Here is a 26,734-nt window from a genome sequence, read left to right as displayed (position 1 = left end):
GTGTTAACTGAATGAAATAATGAATACATGTTTTTTACAGTAAACTTTTAATCAAAGACAGTAAGCAAGAGCCAAGGAGAACATTTAAGTTGGTCAAATTTTCCCAAACACTTAGAGACATAAGTTGGAGTTTTAAAGACTATATTGGCAAGTATTTCCTGCTCAGTGCATGTTATTGCCTTTATGGACTATATGGAAATTTATAATTATTACAGAACTTGAATCCAAAGATAGTGACCCTCCAAATACTGGACTCATGTTAGTTTGGGATTTGTCAAGGCCAGGTCATGCTCAACTTGATGGATTTTTTTAAAAGGTCACCAAAGCAATAGGTGAAGGTGAAACAGCACACACCACATAGCCTGACCTGGCCAAAGCTTTTGACACAATTCCCCATTCAGGTATAGTAGAAATGCTAAATAATCTAGGAATCTGGGGATAAAATCCAATGTCATATGCTGGATTGTCAACTGGCTCACAGATAGAATGCAAATTATAAAAATAGGAGAAATTATCTTCACAAAGAGACCAGCCACTAGTGGAGTCTGTGTTGGGACCCCTCCTGTTTGGCTTCTACATTTCTGAAGTAAAAGCCAGTACCAAAGGGCTTTGGCTAAGTTTACATATGACTGCAAACAGGTACCAGTCATTAAATCCCCAAATGACTTGGCCATTCTGCAAGAAGATTTGTCCCAAATACCTGTGCCAAAATCATAGACTCAAACTAAATGCCAAAAAATACATTATTTTATCTTTTGGGAAGTCATCTACACCAGGGAACTACCACATTGGCAATAGACTTCTAAGAGTTGACCCATTTGTTCAGGATTTGGGAAGTTATGTGGACAGTGACCTAAGTTTTGATCAACATGTGCCCATTGCAAGAAAGACCTTCTATATTGCACAACTTATAAACAAGGGGATTCTGTCTAGATCTAAGGAAGTCACTGTCTCTCTTTACTCAGCCCTCATTAGGCCAATAATTAACTATGATGCCCCCTTTGACATGTATCTTTGCAGACACATGTAACAACTGGAGTACCCACAGAGATGCCATACTAAAAGGATACAAAGCCTAAATAAACATGTCCTATATAGACCTGCTAAAAGCCTTGCCAATATACTTGGTATCCTACATACTTCTAAGAAGTGACCTATGTGTGGCACGCAATACATCCTCTGACCCATTACTGATAAATTTACTGCACATTAGCAAGTCAAATGGCATTATAAATACTCAGTCTAGGTATTTAAACCTCTTCTGCAACATCAACAAAACAGTTTGAAGGGACAGGTATATCTCGCAGAGGATACTGCTGCTATGGAACAAACTCCCTATTCATATAAAACAAAGCTCATCCCTGTCCGTATTCAAGTGCAACATAGATTTATAGATGAGAAACAGAAAATTGACCACAGGACTGCCCCTGTGCTGCTAATTGACAGAGGCAGCTGCTAAATGCTTTATTCCATGCATGGGTCCTCTCAAATTATCTAGGGCATGATCCTAGTTATTCTCATTAGGAGGAATATATAATTATCGACCATGTGATGGGTAAGGCCAATCTATAACCAAACAGGAGTTATTATTTCAGCACAAAAAGGAAAATTGGCAAGGCTTTAAATGGCCCACAAGGGTACCTAGCCTAGTACTTACCTTTGAACCTATAAGAGATATGGAAGCATCCACATACAATATTCTTATAGCATTCAGTCTTTAGGAAAGATCATAAATAAACAATGGTTGCTTAGTATAAGAACCAGCTGTGGAATATTTTAGCAATAATCCATAATTGAGTGTGGGTAATACTGGATTTACCCATGGTGGGTGTGGTTTGGTCACGAACCCCAAGTGGCCAAACAAAGACAACCGTAGGTAAATCAAGCAATACCCAGACCCAGGCGTAGGTTATTGCTATTATACAATGACATTATTTAAGGGAAAAAAAACTTACTTTTCTTAAATAATGGCATTGTATAATGCCTCCGTGCTGCCCTTCCACAGCTGTCTGGTATTCTGTGGCAGTTCTGATGTACTGCGAATGCGTATGCTTACGCAGTACATCAGAGCTGTGTGTGGAAGCAATGGAGAAAGGAAGATCTCCGTTGCTTTTTTAAAAGTGTCTCGCTATGTCAAAAGAGTTTAACATAATGAGATAGCTTTAGTAAAAGCAAGGGAGAAAAGAAGATCTCTGTTGCCTTTTTTTTAAGATATCTCGCTATGTTAAACTCATTTAACATAGTAAGATTACAGCAATGGAGCTCTTCCATTCTCCGTTGCTGCCAAAAACACAAAAAATCAAGACTTATACTAATGGAAAAAGTCCGGGCGACCGGACCTTTTTCCATTAGTATAAGTCTGATTTACAATGGGCACCCTGACCAATCAGCGTGCATGTTTTGGAATATTAATGGGGGTCACTGCATAATTAACTATATCAGCAAATGAAGGGACAGAATCTTTAACAAAGAATGTTTGATGTTTATTAATTACTGATGACTGCTGTTTCATTTGATGACTCAGCACATCTATAAAGGAATACTACGTAGAAAGCTATGAAGAACTACTATAATCCTTCAAATTTTCTACGGCAATATCAGACCAAAAAGTTGAAACCTCTGTAAATATTCTCAAGAATTAGAAGTATTTGTGACACTAACATGCCATCATTCATATCGCCCATCTTAATTACTTGAACTGTTTTCAAAATAGTAATAAAATTATTTGGAATATATCATTACAGAGGTGACTACATCTTTGACAGAAGAAAGCCTCTTTCAAAAATTATAAGGAATAGTATGGGAAAATAAAGCTGCACTGAGACACGCATTTGAACCATAAGACATCAATAAATCCTTAATAGGCTTTGCTAATAGTCATTTCGGACTACAAACAATAATTTTATCATCAGATTCTTCATCCAGTGACCTGTCTTCATGCTATTTATGGACAATGCATTTTAGTTCTATATTAGATCTCCAAATGGCAAATACTTAGCTGTAGGGGATGGCTGGTCACAGACTGCCTGGTAAAGTTGTTTCATATGGAACTCAATTTTTAGCCTGGGATTGTTGCAGACCACACATGGAAGGAACTTCATCAGGTATTCTATTTTTTAAAAAGTAAAATTCCAAGATGCTTGTGTCTCCATACAGAAACTGGAAAGGTATACATATAGACATTCAAACTGACATTGTCTCAACTTTTAGATATGAAATGTGCTTCTCTTGATAGTCAGGCAATCAGAAGAAAAGGAGATGGGCTGTCCCTGGTATACTGATCAAGTGACCCTGGATGTTAGAAATCATATCGCAGATCACTACTGACAATGGTCATAGTATCTTTATAATCCTTAACATCATGCAGCTATCAGCCAACTACTAATGGCAATGTGCAAACATTACAAATATGTAAACGTACACAAGTGCATGTGAATGTGTGTATGTGTGTCTTTGTGTGCAAATGGATCTGTATGCATGTATGTACATACAAGTATCTATTTAAATGAGCAAATTAAACAATCTCTTCAATACACCATCTCATATCCACATATAATGCTGAAAAGAGATAGATGAAGGAGCAATAAATGCTAGTAATAAATAGGTATATAACACAATCTCAGCTGGCCTCCAAAGGTCCTCACCACTAAAACAAGTAGATATCGTAGAAGAACACCAGTATGAAGACCACCACGATAATGCAGCAAAAACTTCTTTATTTAGGTACAAACAAGGAAAGAGATGAGCGCTTTCACGTACGGACTGTACGCTTCTTCAGATCTATCTAATCGTAACAGAACTAGTTCCTTATATAGCACAGATAAATAATGCATTGTGTTAATTATCCACTTAATATATCAATTTTCTAAATTACAAAATTGATTACAAAAAGCTGTTGTGGCTATTAAAGTGTCAGTGCAGTATCAAAAGGATTGTAAATAGCTGTTTCAACATACATACAAACAGACTAAAAGCGAGCATAGAAATCTTTCTTTCCACATTGCATAAAAGCCTTAGCACTTAAATAAATTCTATATATAATGAAATAAAATAAAATAATATAAAGATAGTACAAAAACATTGCATATATGTCTAGAAATACCCATATATGTGAAAAAGAATACAAATATCAATGTGCAAAAAATGCTTTTTTAAAAGCTATATTAATAGCAGCCAAAATGTAACCCTCTATCTAAATAGAACAAATGAGACTGTCAAGATTGGCTTAACACTTCTATCTATTTTAACAAAATCAATGGGAAGAAATTTTACATATTTAGCTAAACGGGAGGCTAAAATATGAATATTTATTTCATTCAAAAGTTAAAATATAAAAATATAAAATATACATATCTCATGAAGAACTCTAAAAAATGTACCTATGTGAAATATATGAAAGAAATATACTATATGTAGAAGCATATACATATATTATAATATTTATAATGTTGATGTATGACTAGAATCTAAAGGATCTAAATAATCAGTATTAGGGTAAACATATAAATGAATAGTGAATCTAAATAAATCTAAAATAAAATATACACAAAATATTGATTTCATTATAAATAACATTAATTATGATATAAATAGATAAATTTAATAAATATGTATTTTTCTTGCCAAGAATATATTGAAATTAAATATTAAAAGTGTATATATTTCTTATGTTTATTTATATATTCAGATATGGAAATCATAGTTGATATATTATTTATAAGAAGTAGTAATTAAACCTCAAGAATAATACAAAATATGGATGTGTAGATGATAGTAAATCATAACTTGAACACAAGGATTTATTATTTTAAACTTCTCTTTTTAAGTACTGATCTGACACTAATATATTGATTCAGACCTGGACTATAGTGTGCTTTAAATCGAAGGATCCATTGTAATTCTATGCTTTCTAATTCATTAAATGTGTCACCTTTCCTATTATTTAAATGTACAAGTTGTAATGTTCTAAATCTGAAACTATGACCAGAATTATTTGATATATGTTTAGCAAGAGCATTTTTCTGATGTTTTTTCCTAATGTCGTATATATGATTATATATACGTTCTTTCAAGGGTCTTGTTGTCATTCCTATATAGAACGCATCACAATCCTGACAGTTTGCTAGATATATCAAATTTGAACTAGTACAAGTTGACTTAAAATTAGGTTTAAACTTAATATCTAGCTTGGGATGTATAAAATTTATATCACTGGAAATATAGCTACACATATTACATGTGTTGCATGGAAAGGTTCCTAGCTTATTGTGTCTATTCCATCCTTCTATGCCGTCAAGTTGTTTTATACCATATACCTTACTAGGATTGTCATTATACTTTTCAATACATAATAATCTTTTAAGGTTCTTAATATTAGTATATATAAACCTTGGTTTGATCCCCACTAGACTCTTTATATCATCATTTGTGAGGAGAATATGCCAATTTTTTTTGTATAATCTCAACTATAGATCTATTGTCACTAGTATATCTAGTTTGGAAGGGTATAACACTTTTCTTCAAACTATGTCCCCCTTGAGCCTGATTTAGGCTCTTTCTCTGTATAAAGGGGATTTGAAATGAACAGGAAGGTTGTTTAACCGATTGAATCAGTTCCTCACTATAATTTCTCTCTATAAACATGTCTTCTAGTTTTAATGTTTGTTCCATTCTGTCTCCATAGTCCTTGCATAATTTATTAATCCTAGTATACTGACCCTTTATAATAGGTGGGTGTGGTTTGGTCACGAACCCCAAGTGGCCAAACAAAGACAACCGTAGGTAAATCAAGCAATACCCAGACCCAGGCGTAGGTTATTGCTATTATACAATGACATTATTTGAGGAAAAAAATACTTACTTTTCTTAAATAATAGCATTGTATAATGCCTCCGTGCTGCCCTTCCACAGCTGTCTGGTATTCTGTGGCAGTTCTGATGTACTGCGCATGCGTATGCTTACGCAGTACATCAGAGCTGTGTGTGGAAGCAATGGAGAAAGGAAGATCTCCGTTGCTTTTTTAAAAGTGTCTCGCTATGTCAAAAGAGTTTAACATAATGAGATAGCTTTAATAAAAGCAATGGAGAAAGGAAGATCTCTGTTGCCTTTTTTTAAGATATCTCGCTATGTTAAACTCATTTAACATAGTGAGATTACAGCAATGGAGCTCTTCCATTCTCCGTTGCTGCCAAAAACACAAAAAATCAAGACTTATACTAATGGAAAAAGTCCGGGCGACCGGACCTTTTTCCATTAGTATAAGTCTGATTTACAATGGGCACCCTGACCAATCAGCGTGCATGTTTTGGAATATTAATGGGGGTCATTGCATAATTAACTATATCAGCAAATGAAGGGACAGAATCTTTAACAAAGAATGTTTGATGTTTATTAATTACTGATGACTGCTGTTTCATTTGATGACTCAGCACATCTATAAAGGAATACTACGTAGAAAGCTATGAAGAACTACTATAATCCTTCAAATTTTCTACGGCAATATCAGACCAAAAAGTTGAAACCTCTGTAAATATTCTCAAGAATTAGAAGTATTTGTGACACTAACATGCCATCATTCATATCGCCCATCTTAATTACTTGAACTGTTTTCAAAATAGTAATAAAATTATTTGGAATATATCATTACAGAGGTGACTACATCTTTGACAGAAGAAAGCCTCTTTCAAAAATTATAAGGAATAGTATGGGAAAATAAAGCTGCACTGAGACACGCATTTGAACCATAAGACATCAATAAATCCTTAATAGGCTTTGCTAATAGTCATTTCGGACTACAAACAATAATTTTATCATCAGATTCTTCATCCAGTGACCTGTCTTCATGCTATTTATGGACAATGCATTTTAGTTCTATATTAGATCTCCAAATGGCAAATACTTAGCTGTAGGGGATGGCTGGTCACAGACTGCCTGGTAAAGTTGTTTCATATGGAACTCAATTTTTAGCCTGGGATTGTTGCAGACCACACATGGAAGGAACTTCATCAGGTATTCTATTTTAAAAAGTAAAATTCCAAGATGCTTGTGTCTCCATACAGAAACTGGAAAGGTATACATATAGACATTCAAACTGACATTGTCTCAACTTTTAGATATGAAATGTGCTTCTCTTGATAGTCAGGCAATCAGAAGAAAAGGAGATGGGCTGTCCCTGGTATACTGATCAAGTGACCCTGGATGTTAGAAATCATATCGCAGATCACTACTGACAATGGTCATAGTATCTTTATAATCCTTAACATCATGCAGCTATCAGCCAACTACTAATGGCAATGTGCAAACATTACAAATATGTAAACGTACACAAGTGCATGTGAATGTGTGTATGTGTGTCTTTGTGTGCAAATGGATCTGTATGCATGTATGTACATACAAGTATCTATTTAAATGAGCAAATTAAACAATCTCTTCAATACACCATCTCATATCCACATATAATGCTGAAAAGAGACAGATGAAGGAGCAATAAATGCTAGTAATAAATAGGGATCAAATTAAGCCACTCACCTTTGTGGTTACTGACTGCTTATATCAAGACAAATGACTGCTTTGTATAAAATATGAATAAGATGCTTTATGCATTTTTCCATTTATTTTATGTTGCTACTGCACTACCTTTAAGCAAATAATCATGATTGTATGGAGCTATGCAGGTGTCATAGTTTCAATGAAATCTAACTAATCAATTCATAAAATTAAAAAGTATTAATTAATGTTGTCACTTTTAAAGCTGCCGGAGATATAAAAAACAGCTGTAATGTAGCAATAAAAAAATTACCTATGTTACATTGGACATTTGATGACTACTTTGCATGACAAATGACTATATCATGCCATAGGAGCTAAACAGGAAGTTTTTGCACAGTTTTGCTACAAAAACATTTTCCCCGGGATACTACAAGCCCTGCACGGCATGCAGGACTAGTGCAGGAGCTCCAGGAGGCAATATGTCTGCCGTGCAATCCAGGAATAACCTGTAGGGGCATGCACTAGCAGTCCTGCACTAGTCCTGCACAGACTCAGCCCCTGTATGCAATTACCGCATTTGCAGGAGAAATCCGTGCAAATGAGGTGAATTTGTGATCCAGGAAGCTGGAAACCGGCCATGCAGGACTAGTGTAATCTGCAGAAATGTACTCCGCCAATAACAGAGTACATTTCTGCAAATTACAAAACTGACCCATGATAGCTCCAAATGAAGGGTGGATATCATGTATAAAGCATGCCAATGGCCAACTATAAGGCCATTGGCATGGAAAACACTTGCAAAAAAAAAATCAACTTTTATTTTTTTTTAGCCGATATTGGCTGTTTAAGCGTAGGGCAGCGGCATGCAAATGGGATAGGAATAAGAAAAAAAAATAAGGATTCTAACCATAATCACTATTCTGCCATTATACTCAATGGCAGGGAGAAGACAACATGGCCAGTGAATAGTGGTTGCTAAGGGGGGAGATTCAGTGTGGGATATGTAACTATGCATTAGCAGGCAATCCTATGCAAATAAGGGGAATGATAGTGAATCCCAGATTTCCCCTGCATGCTAGGCAGCTCCCAACAGTGTAAGAGCAGGAATAGCTTGGTGCAAGCCTAGGAGTGAGTTGAAATCATAGGGGGGTGTCAGGCATACTGTAAGCGGATTGGAGCCCTGTGGGTCACGTTTGCTCCTAGCTTAGCACAGCTAAGTAAGGGTGAGTGTCTGAGGCTGCCTAGCACTCTTTACATTGCCTAAGCGGGTGTGCGCACCGGGTTTTAAAGGAAAAAAAAAGTAAACCAGGCAATAGCAGCTCTGTGCACATTTGAGCACTGTGTTTGTATGGCACGCCCCCGGGCTTAAACAGGAAGGCAATGGGAAGGGAAAACAGCAGTAATAAGGTAATCTAGGAGAACTAACATAGCTGGCAGGTGAAATGTATCAGAATCAGTCAATTACACAGACAGCAGACCAACCCAGCCCAGAACACTACTATAAACTATGCAAACATCTTTCCCTCTGGTGTTTCCCATACTCTACACCACCGGTGTATACAAGTGGGGAATGTTTAACAAACAAAACAACAAAATGATAGGGGCTGCAGCAGCTATCATACAACAACATGTGGAAGCGGCTGAGGGTGGTGAGGATGGGAATGCTGTTGACCAGCCCACAGTCAGGAGATGGAGAAGAGTGTACAGACCCAGGGTAACCTACCAGGGGCTACATCAGCTGGAGATAGTGGAGCACTATAGGGTGGACAGGGACCTCCTACAGCAAATTGTTGAGCTGTGCCAGCCACGCCTGACACACCGAACTAACAGAGAGGTACCCATCCCAGTGGATATCAAGATATGTGTAGGCCTAGGAATACTAGCCACAGGTACCTCCCATAGCCCATCTGGGGATATCATGGGGATATCACAGGCATCAGCATCCAGAGTATTCCACCAGTTGCTGGATGCCATGTCAGCACATGCCGGTGAGCACTCATATTTCCTCAACACCCATGAGGTGTTGGCCAGCAATATGCTTCTCTTCCACCAAATAGCAGAATACCCTGAGGTAGTGGGTGCTATAGACTGCATGCAAATATGCATCAAAGCATTACCCGGTGATCGGGCTAGGGTCTACATCAACCGCAAGGACTTTCCCTCCATCAACTGCCAGGTTGTGTGCGATGCCTAGGGCATTATAATGAATGTGTGTGCTGGCTGCCATGGAAGCTATCACGATTCCCACATCTGGCATCAGATGCAGCTGTACCAGAGATTTGCCAATGGGGGCATCCCTTATGGTCACCTAGTGGGGGATGCTGGTTACACAATAGAGCCGTGGCAGATGACACCCATCAGAAATGCACACACATCCGAAGAATGCCATAATGAGGCACACGCACAGACCAGACTTATAATAGAACATGTGTTTGGGATGCTCAAGTCACGGTTCCAGTGCCTGGATACAGCCGGTGGAGCCTTGCAGTACTCACCAGCTACATGTACTCAAATTGTCATTGTATGTGCCATGCTACACAATATGGTCCTGCAGAAACAGCTGCAGCAGGAACAGTATGGAGCAGGACCATGCAGCCCCCCATCAGTGCCAAGGCCTGCACAGGCACAGAGTGACTCGGAAAAGGAACTATCTGACCCTGCCCCAGTAGGCAGATGGAGGTGTGCCCAGTATGCCCTGGCCTTAGATAAGTGGCAATGCATAGCACATACACTGAGACAGTAGGGACCAAGGAAATGACACCTCTCTCTGACTCGCACATACAGTAAAATTGATGCCAAACATGACACTACCTGTGCCCAACCATGTATAGGGAGTGTACTATGTGCATTCAACATAGGCAGCCCTCCAGCACCATCCTTAATACTGGCACACCCACAAGGTAAGTCACTCAACCTACCAATTGCCAAATGAAGTAGAATGTGTCGTTACCTGTATCTATGGTATGGGCGTGAACATGCAAGGGAATTGGGTTGTTGAATGGTATGCCATCAGATAGTAGACACCTACAGTGGCATCATGAGATCTGTAACAAATACTGGTGTCACCATAGTAGCCAGTACTACACAGGGCGACAAAACCCACTGCAGGAAATGTGCTGGGCCACATGTGTGTCCATATGACTCACACATGCTAATCAGGGAAGTTCACATACCCAACAACAGTCTCAGCCAGCAGGACAGGTGTAGACAAACAAAAACAAAGGCTGTGCTATGGCCTCTGAATGATGCCTATGGGCAACCTCCCCCCCAGGCCTACACAGACAGACTACAGCAGGTCAGGCAGTGGGATGTTAGTTCTGAAGGGTAGGAAGTCAGAAACTAATATGTGGGTCAATCAAAGCAAAGACCTGTACTACACTGATAAGTCTGTAGTCAGCATGATAGGTTTGAATACAAAATGAAATGGAGACCTGACATACTAGTACAATCATAGCAAATGTGTACACGTGTCAGTTGTGCCCCCTCATCCTATGTAGAAATGTAGAAAGAGTCAGGTGTGCTCCCCCCAATCCTGTGAAGAAATGTAGAAATAGTCAGGTGTGCCCCCCCAATCCTGTGTAGAAATATAGAAACAGTCAGGTGTGTCCCCCCAAAATCCTGTGTAGAAATGAAGAAACAGTCAGGTGTGCCCCCCAATCCTGTGTAGAAATGTAGAAACAGTTAGGTGTGCCACCCACAATCCTGAGAAGAAATGTAGAAATAGTCAGGTGTGCCCCCCAATCCTGTGTAGAACTGTAGAAACAGTCAGGTGTGTCCCCCAACAATCCTATGTAGAAATGTAGTAATAGTCAGGTGTGCCCCCCCCACTCCTATGTAGACATGTAGAAACAGTCAGGTGTGCCCCCTCCCAACCACTGTGTAGAAATGTAGAAACAGACAGATGTGCCCCCTCCCCCAATCCTGTATAGAAATGTAGTAGCAGTCAGGTGTGCTTCCCCCAACCCTACTTAGAAATGTAGTAACAGTCAGGTGTGCCCCCCCAAACTTATTTAGAAATGTAATAACGGTCTGGTATGTACCCCCAATCCGATGTACACATGTCGTAACAGTCAGGTGTGCCCCCCACAACCCTATGTAGAAATGTATTAACATGTATGTGTAGGTATAATACCAGTGGAGTACAGATGCCCAGAGGTGGCCAAGGTAGCAGGATAGTTTGCAGCATTTGCACAATATGCAGGCATGTGTGTGTTAGGTTGATGTGTGTTTCATATCATGTGAGAGCGGTCAGTATGTATGCATATTGAGGTAAGACCTAGTGACCATTGCCCACTACTGCTGATGACAGGGACAAGCCCTCACAACTGCAGTGCCAAAGACAATTCCCACCAGTATAACACATGCTAGCAGTAAGCTATTGTAAATGTATGGTGGTAATATGTGTCACCATCTGAAAGACTGACATGGCATGGCTGTTGAGCTAGATATACAAGCCGTACACAGGGGAAAGTACCCCAGACATACAGTATATATTGTGTCACTGTGAAATGGAGACACCCTTGGAACTGTACATACAGGTATGCATCATATTATCTGGCCCTGTAGTAGAGGACACCGGTGTTGTCTGCCAGAACACTTGCAGATCACAAAGGAGGTAGGAGTGATGTATTGGGAAACAGCTGATGTACTTGCACGTGCCAGCATAACTGGAATGCCCCATGCATATCTGTGTGTCGGATAAAAGTAGTGTCCATAACACACATGCACCCAGCTCATGCAAACACCACCCACAGGTACCTCTCTGGTCGTATCCCTGCTGTGGGGAATCGGTACAATATGACCCCACCTGAATATGGCAATAGCGAAAGAATGCAGCATGCAGTGCCGGTGTCTCATGCAGATTTGTCCCTTGCCATAGGTAGCACCCTGCCAGCAGCCACATCACCTGATCGAGACTGATAGAAGGTATTGGCATGAACACCTAGCACACCTACCCTGTCACCCCAGGGGAATATACTGTATGGCAGTCTGAGACTGTAGGACTGACAGAATGCAACAGCCTACCACATCTGGTTTGCATCAACACCTAATGGTCCACAGGCCTCTGCCAAAGGCCGGTGTCTCACATGTACTGCCAATGCATGTTATGTCATGAACACCCAAAATAACAACATACAACACTCCACATAAGCCATATGCAAGGCCATGTGGACAAACCACAGTAACATGTCCACCATGCCCCACTGCATGAACTGTAGACCAACAACAACACACAGCTATGATGGGGTGATAACCTTAGGGAAAAATATCAAAGAATGTATGCATAATGTATGGAAGAGGATAGAATAACAGAGGTGGATGGGAGCATGAGCAGCATGGAATGTGCAAGATCCGACACAAAGCTTTGTGCACACACTATCCCTGGCTGCAAACACATAAATTGGTGGCTACATACCAGCCCGTACACCACAACTGGGGTAATGTCCTGACTCATGGCCCCTGCCTCTGGGCAACCTGTGCAAATCTGTACAGCTGTGAGGTATTGCCACAGCAAGATAAGGCCATACTGTCATGTTGATGGATGTACAAGTATGGGATCCTCTGCCAGCACTGTACCAAGGTGCTGAACTGGATACACAGATCCAGCAGCAAGTGTCTGCAGCTCCCCCTCCAGAATGGCATAACTTACCATGAATATGTAGGCATCTGCCCACAATGCCGGACACAGCTGCAGTCACCCTTGTCCCCCAAGACATCACTGTGAGCAAGAATGTCCACCTGACAGTATATGAAGACAGAAAACATCACAGTGTATAACAGTACACATGTTTGAATATCTCTGCTAACAGCAGTACCATGTAACTGAAGCAGCACAGACACACTCACCTGCAGTACACACTATCCCCTGCACAGTTTGTCCCCATATTGCCAAGTGATCAACGGATATCCTGCAGAAACAGTTTCCTACTTGTAGGAGTACAAGACAAAGGTCTGCACTGGAGTACAAACTACCTGGAATCGATCCAAACATTCAATACAGAAGAGCATACTGGGCATGCTCGCACACTTAGAGAAATGAAGAAAATGTCAGACAATGACATACTGGAAGGTCATACTGGGCATGCTCACACACTCAAACAAATGAAGCCCATGTCTGCAAACAACAGTGGACCATACATATCTGGCAGTTGCAGATGTTAGTGCATACACTCCTCAGTATGCACCAGTCATGCTTTGCACACACAACAGTGGATAGGAATACAGACATATATCCAAGGACAACACACTATAATAAGACAAAAGTAGATGTACATAGATATGTGGAAGAGCGTGACTGTGAAAGGTACCATCCATTATGAGAACTGACCCACACAGCACACAGCCAAATGGCTACAACCACATGAGGTGTAAATGTCACTCACTGTAGGCATTAGCCACTGGTATCCATCAGCCTTATAGGCTATGTGGTGCAAGTGCTAGCTGTGCAACATGAGTGTACAAGGAAGTAGTCATCTAGCAGCTGTATACATGTACCTGTGGAATATAACCCTGCATGTGCCCGCATGTGGTGTGTCAACCTCTAGATGCATGGGTTATTGCCAATGCACACACATTGCCCTTCCTATAGCTCTACTATGACAAGCCTGCTGAGGTCATCCACTTTGAAATGCACCTTTGGGAAAGGTGTATCCAAGTAATCTCCATGGCGTGCCCTATAACTGTGTACTGCTGTATGATAAACGTGTTAGATAGAAATTCTAATCCCAGACATAGCAATTGTGTGTGGGTGTCTGTCTGTGTAGAGAGCAATGCTTTTTAGGTTAGTCACACTCATTACAATTCAAATGTCCTACTTTGGTAAGGGTGCTGATGTCATTCACTGTGAAATACACCTTTTGGAAAGGTGTAGCCTAATAATCTCCATGCATGCCCTATAACTGTATAGTGTGAAAAATTAGTTAGGTAGAAGTTCTAATCTCAAACATGGCAACTGTGTGTGTGTGTTTTTCCCTGTCTGTGTAAAGAGCAATGTTTTTTAGGCTAGTCACACTTACTACAATTCAAATGCCCTACATTGGCAAGGCTGCTGATGTCATTCACTGTGAAATACACCTTTGGGAAAGGTGTAGCCCAGTAATCTTCATGGTGCATCCTATAACTGTGTACTGCTGTAGTGTGATAAACTAGTTAGGTAGGAGTTCTAATCTCAGACATGGCAGGTGTGTGTGTGTGTGTGTGTGTGTGTGTGTGTGTGTGTGTGTGTGTGTGTGTGTGTGTGTGTGTGTGTGTGTGTGTTTGTGTGTGTGTGCATGTGTGTCCCTGTCTGTGTAGACAGCAATGCCTTTTAGGCTAGTCACGCTCACTACAATTCAAATGCCCTACTTTGGCAATCCTGCTGATGTCATTCACTGTGAAATACAACTTTGGAGAAGGAGTACTCCACTAATCTCCATGATGCGTCTTATAACTTCATAGTGCTGTGGTGTAATAAACTAGCTAGGGAGAAGTTCTAACCCCAGACATGGCAGGTGTGTGTGTGTGTGTGTGTGTGTGTGTGTGTGTGTGTGTGTGTGTGTGTGTGTGTGTGTGTGTGTGTGTGTGTGTGTGTGTGTGTGTGTGTGTGTGTGTGTGTATCACTTGTATCCTGTGTGGAAGTGGCAGTGAGTGTGTAACAACTGGACTGACTGTGGAGCGGATTTTGCACATTTCTTATATGGTGGCCCTAGTATATGTCACAATGTCCACCATACAGGGATAACAGGCGTGAAATAGCCAAGAGGTTGGAGTGCAAATCCATACCCCTACATGTGCCATCAAGGCTGGGTGAACAAAGTTAGCAACCCTTGTATTACCCATAGTATACTCTCAACCCGTCTCATACACACACACACACACACACACACACACACACACACACTTGCCTAGGCAACAACCACTATGTTGGTAGTACCCTGCATATTGTCCCACTGATAGTAGCCATGGTGTGATTGCAGTGGGCTACAGAGGGCATGGCACCCTGTCCATCAGTCCAATAGGCATGTATATGCAGACAGTGCACCTTCCCTATGTTCCCCACTGGACACCTGCAGCACCTGTGGTGCCATCAAATGTGACCCACAAAGGACATACCATGCCTGAAACACATACTGTATGGACATAGGCCACTGACACCAGGGAATACCTGTATCATGCTATCAATGTAGGTGCAGAGTCAACCTGCTGTCCATTAACAGTTCCTGCCACATGGGGCTAGGACTGGCACATCTGATGATAACAACACAACATAGGCCAGACACCCCAGGTACAGTTCCACATGTCACTGTACATGCATGTGGGATGTGTGCATATCCCAGACACCATCCATGTCATGGACTAAGGAACACATACATGGCAAGCAATGCACAGCAATGGCCACACACAATAGTTACCCAGGTGACTGGATGGTGAATACAATACCCACCTGTATGGGCAAATCCAGGCACTACACCCCTGAGCCACATTGCGGACCATTGTCATGTGGTCTGATGCCAAGTTATACCCATCACCTAATCTTGTATAGCCATCTGGCACAGTCAACCACTACACACCTGTGAAGCAATGCACCCATGCATGTCAGTACTGGCACTGTGTGTGTGTGTGTGTGTGTGTGTGTGTGTGTGTGTGTGTGTGTGTGTGTGTGTGTGTGTGTGTGTGTGTGTGTGTGTGTGTGTGTGGTGTATGATGCCTATGACCACATTCACACTCACTACAACCCCCATTGGCATACTGAAGCATGCTGTCTGATGTCAGACACCTTCACATACCCTTTGCCCATAATAACTTCTGTATAACCCCGGTGGTGCATAATACCTGCACAGTACTGTGTTGTAGCACTCTAACTAGTGAAGAGTTTTATTCCTGACCCTGCCAAGTGTGTCAATGTGTGTGGGTCTGGGTTCTTGAGAAAGTGTGGTTGTGTTGACATGGATATCTGTTCATGCGAACCAGCAAGTGTACAACACCTGCTGTACAGCTACCATATCATTGTTGCAGATGTCAATCACCATCACATATACGCTTGGAGGTCTCCTCAACATGTAACCTATATGGTGCATCCTATAACTGCATATACATGTGATAGCAATACATAGTCAGTCAGGGGTTTGATACCCTGTACTGGTAGGTGTGTGACAAAAACATGCTTAAGTTTTATTCTCCCACCCCTCCCTGACATATATTTGCCTCTGTCTGCCTCTCTCACTCCCTCTCTGGCAGATGTGGAGACTTACACCTGTTTTGCTTAGGCAGCAGCATGTGTATTGTAAGTAATGCTAATGATCAGCTGATGGCCTCTGCATGAATTGCAGCCCTCCTCTAGCTGATTGCATGTGGAACAGCTGTGGTAACATTCCCATAGCCAATTGCATGGAAACACACTCCAGTCTCTAGGAACATCATGTTGATGCTGGGCTTTTTCATTCACTGTGAACAGGAACTAGATTTGTTGTTTGGCAAACAGCATCACAGATGGATTGGGGATTTACCTCTAACAGCATACACCGTGGACACACGCCAACACACAGCAGGGGGATGTGCCTGACTTTACTACAGACTGTAAGTGCTGCTATACTACATTTGGAGTAATGTTGGTTTAACAGGGTGTGTGTGGATATGGCTGTCCTACATGTTTTAATACCTGGCATGTCAGTGTTATGTTTATGAGGAACCCCCCATCTGTAGGGTCATCTGTAGATTGGGCAGTGTGTGGTGCCTTTTGTTTCTTATGTTACCTACACATCACCTATCTGTGAACTGCAGAAGGTAGTGTGAGGGTTGCAGTCAGTAGATGGTGACAGCCATGAGAGTTACTGACTTTGTATCCCTCATAGGACATATGTTGCAACAAACCCTGTTATAACAGTAAATGTATGAGGTTATTAAAGCAACATGTCAGTATTGGCCCTTTGTGCCTCCAGCCAAGTAAATATGTCATGCAGTAAGAGGTGCACATGTTCTGTACACCATATTTATTGACATCATATCTGATAACAAGCCAGTGAGATATCAGACTGCTGCACGTGTCATGTATAGTAGGGGTTATATTTGAGGACATAACCTGGGCATACTGTGGTTGTGTGTACAGTACTGATGTCTGTGTACTTATGGTGATTGTTGACAGTGTGTGTATTGTGAATATGTACCTTGGCCTGTGTACAGCCTGTAGTAGATGTCATTGTTCTTGGTCCTGTTCTATCTGATGTTACATGCTGCTCCACTGTATGTTACCCTATTGGCTTACATGTTTGTAGGGCCAAACACACAGTTTTACCATACCACAGACAGGCAATGGACAACACTGTGTAGCGGCACTGCATTTGAATTGTTTTTACTGCTGTTTTAGCTACTTTTCTGTAAAAAAAAAACTGTAAGCCTCAATCCTACCCTTCCTGTACCTAGTGTAGTCCACTTACAGATTTGCTTTACCCAGGACTGTATGAAAGCTTCTGAGCCCCCCAAGCCTTTCTGTGTTGGAGGGAAGCCTTCTAGCTTGTCAGTGGCAGTGGTAAGCACTAGGTAACCTGTTTACCACATAACGAGTGGTTCTGGCCCAGAAAATGTAGTTATTGGCTGTCTGGGCAATCTTTTACATCTCTCTCAACTTTCTGATTTGAAAGCCTACATTTGCACTTGTTTCTTTCCTGTAACTAGTCTGACGCAGATATAGATTCTTAGTTGTAGCACTTGAATTTGCTTATCCATGCTCAGCACTTGTTCAGAACTTGTAAGCAATGAATAAGCTATTAATTACTATAGCACTAAACATTCCTCATTACCTAGAGGAAAACAGTTTTTGCACATACTTTTCTCACTTGCTTAGAGAAAAACAGCTCTTGTACTCACTTTTCTCACTTATCTAGAGGAAAATAGTTTTTTATTTAGGCATGTCCAAGGGTCAGCTCCCAGTGTTCTCTCCTGTCTATCTGATGAATCTGGGCATCTTGGGGCAATGTAGAAATTGCCTCATGTACACAGACAACCCTCTCCTCCTACCATCCAACACTACAACCTGTGAAAGATGCACTTATCTAGCCAAACTGGAGGTAAAGCTCTCTCCAACCAAGACCGAAGTTGACATTCAAGCAGAGAAGGTAAACACTTGCACCACACCACACTTATCACATACTCTAACTAAATCTACACCACCAAAATCAACACATAGAAACACAAAAACATTTGTGGAGGCTCTCAATAATAATCTGCCCAAGCAACAGAGACCTCCAAAGCAGAAACGCAAGCAACTTCCACCCCCCAACACAACCCAAATGACACATAGCCCACAGACTCAGTGTGCCACTCAACCACAGCCAATAAGGCAAAACAACATATCCAACACTAGTTATAGGTGACTCTATAGTCAGGCACACTGATGTCCCACTCACCAGGCTAAACAAGGAGAAGGTTACTGTCAGCTGCCTGTCAGGTGCCAGGATCCACCACATAACCCATGCACTCAGGTCACTCCACAAGTACAAATATGACTCTGTCATTGTCCATGCTGGTGTGAATGACCTGAAATGTACTTCCCTGGACTACATGAAAAGAGACATGGAAGAGCTCTCTGATCTTGTAGCCCAGGCAGGTATGACCCTAGCCCTAAGTAGCATTCTGCCATCGCCCAGAATGATACCGCAGTAAAAGGATAAAATGACTGACTTCAACAATTGGTTGAGCTTCTGGTGTCATTCTACGGGGATCCAGTATCTGACTGCTTGTGATGACATGGTCAACAGGCCACGATGCTTTGCCAGAGATGGCCTGCACCTGTTGCTCCTGGGATTCTGGATACTGGCTAAGGCTCTTGCTGCCCCTATAGTGCCTTTTTAGGCAAGGCTCAAATGACAAATTCACCACCATAACAGGAACAGACAAGTAAAAACTGAGGGTAATGCTACTCAATGCTAGAAGTCTAAATCTCAAAATGCACTCACTCGAGGCACTCCTTAAAATGGAGAAGATTGATATCTGTGCAGTGACTGAGACCTGGTTCAAAGCTCCAGAGAGCTCCCCTGCACTACCAGGCTATAACTCATACCACACTTTTCGGCCATGTAACCTGAACCGGAACACCAAAGGCGGAGGTGGGTCCATATTCATTAGGGATATCCATACCTCCAGGCTAGTTGCTCAGCATAATGCATCCGAGGTTATCCAAGTGGAACTAACTCTGGACAAAACTGCAATCTAAATTGTAGCTTGCTACAAATCCCCCTCCATGCCCCAAGATTCCCACTCCTCTTTTCTTGATGTACTGGAAAATATTAGGGTTCAACCAAACACCCTAATAATGGGCGATTTCAACTTCCCCACCATTAACTGGGAAAACTACTCATGTACCAACTCCTTCACATAACGCTTTCTGGAATTCATAAACTCCAATGCTCTGGATCAACTTATTCACACCCCCACCAGGGGCAACAATATCCTAGACCTATTCATTACCAACATGAGTGACTGGTGTTCCACACCGGAAGTCAACTCCTCGTTGGTCCAATCAGACCATAAGCTAATCACCCTTGATATCCACATCCCGCCCCCACCCCCCATTAAGGAAACCATGGTAAAAAAAGTCTCCAAAGTCAACCTCATGCTTCTTAAGACAGAAGTGGTGAACTTTATGACACCAATGCAGATGGACAATACAGTTATGAGTGCTGAATCCTACACAAATGCACTCTATAAGCATTTACATGAGTGCAAGGATTGTGCTATCCCAAACAGAACAAAGACGCTATCCTCCAAAAAAAAGGAAGCCCATCTGGTGGTCCCCTGCCATAAACAAACTCTACAACAGAAGGAAGAAATTGTTGCAAAAGAGAGTAAAATCTCATGAGTGGAGGAGCTTCCTGGTCAGTCTCAGTAAGAAGATGAGATCCCTTATAAGATCCTCCAAAGCTAGCTACGAAAACAAAATTGCCACTGATTCTAAGGACATCCACAAAGCATTCTATACTTATGTCAAGAATCTCAATGGCACCACCCAGATCTGCTCTGAGTTACAGCACAAAGGCACAAAAATTACAGAACCAACTGATATAGCCAACATCCTGGCAGATAGGTTCAGTGCTAACTTTACCTTTCCCACCCCCTAAAGGGCCTATATCTATACAGGAAGAATGCAGAGTCTCTGTAATCACAACTATGCAGGTAAAAGCTGCACTCTCTAAAGCCAAAACACAGCATCCATGGGACCGGACAACATCCCAGTCTGCATTTTACACAAACTTCACAATGAACTGGCTCCCCACCTAAGTACCATATTCAGTCATAGCCTCACATCAGGCTTTGTGCCCACTGAATGGCATACAGCAACAGTTATACCACTCCACAAGGGGGGAGCCACCACTGATCCTGGGAACTAATGCCCTATTAGCCTGATGAGCCTGGTCTGCAAGGCCATGGAATGTATCATCATGGAACTCATAAACAAAGACATTGGTAACTTCCAAACTCTGGATCCCACCCAGTTCGGGTTTGGGAAAGGCAGATCATGCCTCCTGTACCCGATCGACTTCTTTGAGGCAGTCACCAAAGCCATAGATGAGGGAAAGGTGGTTCATACAGCCTATCTTGACCTCACCAAGGCTTTCAACACCATCCCCCTCTCTGGAATTACAGCTAAACTCACTAAACTAGGTATAAATCCCTACATCACAAGATGGGTTACCAACTGGCTCACTGACAGAACCCACACTGTAAAAGTTGCAGAGTCCAAATCTGACTTCAAACCAGTGACAAGTGGAGTACCATAGGGTTCAGTCCTGTAAGGCATCTGGCTAATGAAGTTTGCAGATGACTGCAAACTAGGAACCATAGTCAAGTCCCCAAATGATGTGGAAATCCTACAGAAGGGCCTCACTGAAACAGATGCCTGGTACCAGAGCCATGGCCTCAAGCTCAATGCCAAAAAGTGCATTGTCATCCCCTTTGGTAAAAACTCTGTACCCATAAACTACTACATAGACAGCAGTCTACTTAACACTGAATGTGTGATAAGAGACCTTGGGACCTAGGTGGACAAGTAGTCTGTCCTTTGATAGTCACATCACCACAGTAGTCAGGAAGTCCTTCTATGTGGCACAACTCATCATAAAAGGGTTGTCATCCAGGAAAAAAGAGGTCATTGTTCCCCTCTACTCGACACTCATTAGACCCATTATACAGTACAGTGCCCCTTTTGGAATGTACCTCACAAGATGTCTGCAGCAGTTGGAAATGCCACAGAAGTACCTCACAAAGAGGATTACTGGCCTCAAACAGATGCCCTACACTGACCGTCTCAAAAAACTCCAGCTTTACTCTGTAGCATATCGCCTACTCTGAGGTGATCCCTGCCTAACATATAAAGCTATGTCAAACCAGAGCTGCTGGACATGCTGCACCTAAAGAAATCCCAATCCCTCCAAGCTACACAGCCTAGGGACTGAAACCTTGTCACCACAATAAACAGGGCATGCTGGAGGGATAGTTTCCTGTCCCAGAGACTTCCCATACTCTGGAACAGGCTACCCATCTATGTCAAGCAAAGTTCTTCATTAGCACTCTTCAAGAAAAATCTTGATGAGTGGATGGGAAATAGGAAATACACCCTGGGGATCACTTTCTTGGGTGTCATAATCCAGGGAACCTTGTTGGCTTACATAGGCCATCAGGCCAATAGCCTAGTACCTACCTATGAATCTATGAACCCAGTATATGTAGGGTTAGTGTGTGAGTGGCACATATGAGGATGGTGTTGATCAGATAGTCCATATACTGTAATATTACGATAGCTTACCATATGTGGCTGTGGCTGTATTCCCATTGGTTGTGGTTATGCACTTTCACACAGGTATCTGTTACTCTGTGCTGTGACATGTCTGTAGAACCTGCTATATATGCAGGTACATGTGTATTCCCTCAAAGGAAATGTAGGCCAGTGTTGATGCAGACTGCCTGTAGCCTGCACAGTGCTTTGTTACATGTCTAGCAGCTTAGTGTACTTACCCAGTTAGATGTCATGTCCAGATACTTGCCAGATGTACTGCTGCTGGGTCACGATAGCAGTCACGTATGTCAGACAAAGCAGTGGGATGCTGTACAGATGTATATCACTAACTAGTGGGTAGTATGTGGCCATGGCACCTCTGTACCAGTCGTTATTATGTGTCAGGACAGACAGGGGTGTGTGAATGCATAACCTATGGAAGCAAATGTATACCAGTATTTATGTGATATACCCATCTACATGGCTGTTAACATCCACATTGTCAGGCTTGGTTCACATGTCTTGCACTAAGGGGTTCTGTGTATACCTCTGGACTGCCCAGAGTGTGCCAGACTTCCCCATATATTGGCCATATCACTGCTGTAGTCCACAGGAGCATTACTGTGCTAGCAGTGATACTGTACTATGATGTCCTTAGGATGTTTGTCAGTAGCCAATGGCGCACATTTTAAAAGCAGATGTGACCTCCCACACACAACATGTCTGTGAAGACAATCCCTATTACTGTAGCAATAGTCTACAAATATACCTGCAATACATACCTGACATCCCCTTGCACTAAGAGGTTGGGACTATTAGGGCTGAGGTAGGACCCCACTCCATGTTCAGGACATATGGTGAACATATATGTATATATAATTATCCATATATCTAGATATATACACATATACATATTGACATACATAAATGAATATGTATGTATATATATATATATATATATATATATATATATATATATATATATATATATATATATATATATATACATATAAACACTCAGATATATACATATACAGAGCAATATATATCTATACATATACAGATAGAGATACATATGCACATATACGTATGGATATCTACATATATATTGACAGTAATAGGTATATCAGAATATATATGTATGCACATATAGTTATAGATATCTACATATATACCCATATAAATAGGCATATCTGTACACATAGGATGTGCATACATATATTGCTATATATACATATATATATATATATATATATATGTGTGTGTGTGTGTGTGTGTGTGTATACATACGAAGAGATGTACACATGGCCATATATATGTTGCACAATACAGATGTGTATACAGACATATGTATGAGTATACATGTGTATGTACATGTAGACATATGTCAACATATATGTATATATCCATATTCCTGTCTTGTGTAAACCTCACGGTGGTGTATACCCTCCCAGATGTTTCTCACCATATGTATCTGCTTTGTGTACATTATGGTTAAACAACATATGTGATGCAACAGTCATATTAATAACAAGTACTACATAATTGTGGAAGTAAAGGCAATTGTTCAATACTACTCAATATGTATATTGACAGCTATATTGTTAAAACAACAGCTGTTTTCACAGTGGTCATGGCGTAGTGGTTAAGTGCTGTGACTTTAGTGTACAAGGTCCTGGGTTCAAAACCTGCAAGGGCTCTTCATTTTGTTGCTGGGCAGAACAAGGGCTGTCATTTACACAGTGATTAAGGCAGTTTTGAGCAGCTTTAAGTGCATTTGTGCGGGTTTGTGCGAAGCTAAGCGGTGCTAAGCTATGGATAAATGTACCGGAGCTTACACAGTGAAGGCTTCGCTTACCAGTGCGCATATCAGCTCAGCTGTTATATTGCAGCAATGTTGATACTTGCTAAGCATGGCTTAGCCCTGGTAACCAGTTCACACCACCCAGTCTGATAACATAGCAGGGTAATGACATCTGTAATAAGTGTATGTAATGCCATATACAATACATGTGCCTATGTGCTGTCATTACAGTAGCAAGGAGTGTGAGTGTCATGTGTGGGACACAGACATATATAAGGCCTGTACAGTGCTGTTATCCATTTGAATGTGTTACATACAGGGGTAGTAGCACAGGGTACATGTTGTCACACTGGCATGTAGTTAATCATGGCAGTACTACTACTGACGGCAGTACTACTACTGACAGTGCTTACCCAGGCAGAAGCAGAGTGCTAAATGGAGTACTGACAACAGGCACACCTGCAGGCATAGCTGGACTCTGAGCCCTCCCTGTTGTATCCCTGGTGTGTGAGCTGTGTCATAGTATATACCCCTTATTGGGTAATGATCTGACATGTGGAATGTAACTGTAGACTACTGTCTGTACAGCACATGTTAGTGAGGGCTTCTGACATGTAGTTATGGCATACATACTGTTGTCAAACATCTATCTGTCAACACACTCATCCTACTGCATAGCTACTTGCCAAACTGATGACTGTCAGTCCCTGTACAGATGTGCAGATGACAGGTATCCAGCTGGGATATGTACAGGCAACCTAAGCTTGATTGACACGAACATGTCACCCCAGCTATGTAAGAACTGGCACATATAGGAGATGTCACTCTGTATGCACCACATACCATGGGTACCTCCACTACACTACCACAGTCAACAGAACATGCTTGGGTACAGGTTTCCATCACAGACACTAACCATGTGTTGCAATGCATGTTGTCTACATGTCAACTTGATCATCTCAGTGGCCATGTGCAGGAACCACCCGGAGGATTGGCTGATACATGTCATTCTCACCCTGAGGGTCACCACAGTAGTATCTGTCAACAGATTGCCTGCTGCCTGGCAGGTAGCAGGATACCACTGTACACACAATGCCTACACAACCCATCTCTCCTTAGACAATAGCTAGGTACACAGCTATGACCACCTGCAGCAATGGACCCCTGTACTGACACATGTGTACATGTGCATGACTGAGTATAGCAGTGTCTGTGTGTTAGCACACCTGTACTTGGAAATTCCATAAGGGCTTTCACAACCAACGCAACACCCATTCCCATAGTCAGTTGTGGCTGCTACTGTATGGGACATTACATGTACCCTGTTAAGCTCCGCCCCATACCAGCTACAAGACCCTTGCAGTACCAACACAACTGTATTGTACAAATGGGTTGATAGGCATGGGATACCCATTGTGTTCTGGCATGTGTGTGTATGTGTGCATGTCCGTATATCTGTAGGGTACAGCATTCCAAGGCCACATATCCCTATTACAATACCCATTGCCACACAGTAGTACAGATAGTGTTGTTGCTGCCCATAGATGAGGCATAACAATGCAACACCCTACTATGCATGTGGATGTGCATTTGATGCATATCCCTGTAGTACCACTGCTGGGGTATACTATGGGTTGTATCGCAGTCGCGGCCAATGTGTGATGTTGGGTATGGCAGACTGTCATCATTGGTTTCAGGAAGTATAATATCCACTGGGGGATGTGGGAGTTGTGTACACTGTCATTACATGAAGGTACACCTGGTATATTTCCCATGTACCACGTTATGGTTACCACTGTCACCATCAACCATACAGGTAACTGATACCACACTCCAGGCCAATTATGCATGTCCTGTGTGCAGCCTACCTGTAACACATTGGACACACAGTCAAGTTAGTTAGCAGTGATAGACCCTGTTATGTGTCTGTTAATTTGTATATGAAGGTATGTCACACTACATACTGTCCATATACACCCATTACATCCCACATAAGCATACTGTACATGTCTGGGGATGTTCTGCATGTAACATGTAACCTGGGACACACCTCACCCTAAACAGTATGTGCTGTGTGCAATGTAAGCCACACACTTAAGTATCACTACATAGCTAGATAGGGTCTAGTCCCAGTGTTGCCAAGTAACAGTGTATGTGTATGTGGATGAGTCTACATCAGTTTGCAGGGTATACATGCCCCAGCAGGTCACCTGTGCATGTGGCACAGGTAATAACTGTTTTAGTAACCTTTGACATGTGTTCAACTGTACCCCAGATAAGTCACAGCCATGGTGTCACCACAGTGCCATACCCTGTGGAATATGACTGCAGACCACCCTCGTGCTGACACATGTACACCTACAATACAAATGGATAACATTATAGGGACCGCAATCAACCAATGTTACTAACAGCTATAATGCAACATTGCTGGATGGCTCCACTACCTGACATATATGCATTACACTTCACTCCTTACAACATATTACACTGCAGTACTGTGGTACACTGTAGTACAGTCACTGTGTGCATCAAAACATAGCCTGTCCCTGCATTGATGGTATGGATGACAGGGATGTGGTACAGGTATCATCATATGCACAGGGTGTGATATTGGTTTGCCAGAGGCTGAGGTTGAGCCATACATTTGACACCATGTGTGTGGGTGAGGGGTGTACTGTGGTGAACTGGGCATG

This window comes from Protopterus annectens, chromosome 2.part2 (assembly GCF_019279795.1).
Source record: "Protopterus annectens isolate FY-2018-M chromosome 2.part2, PAN1.0, whole genome shotgun sequence".
NCBI lineage: Eukaryota > Metazoa > Chordata > Ceratodontiformes > Protopteridae > Protopterus > Protopterus annectens.
The sequence above is the reverse complement of the archived record's forward strand: the minus strand, read 5'-3'. Positions refer to the sequence as shown.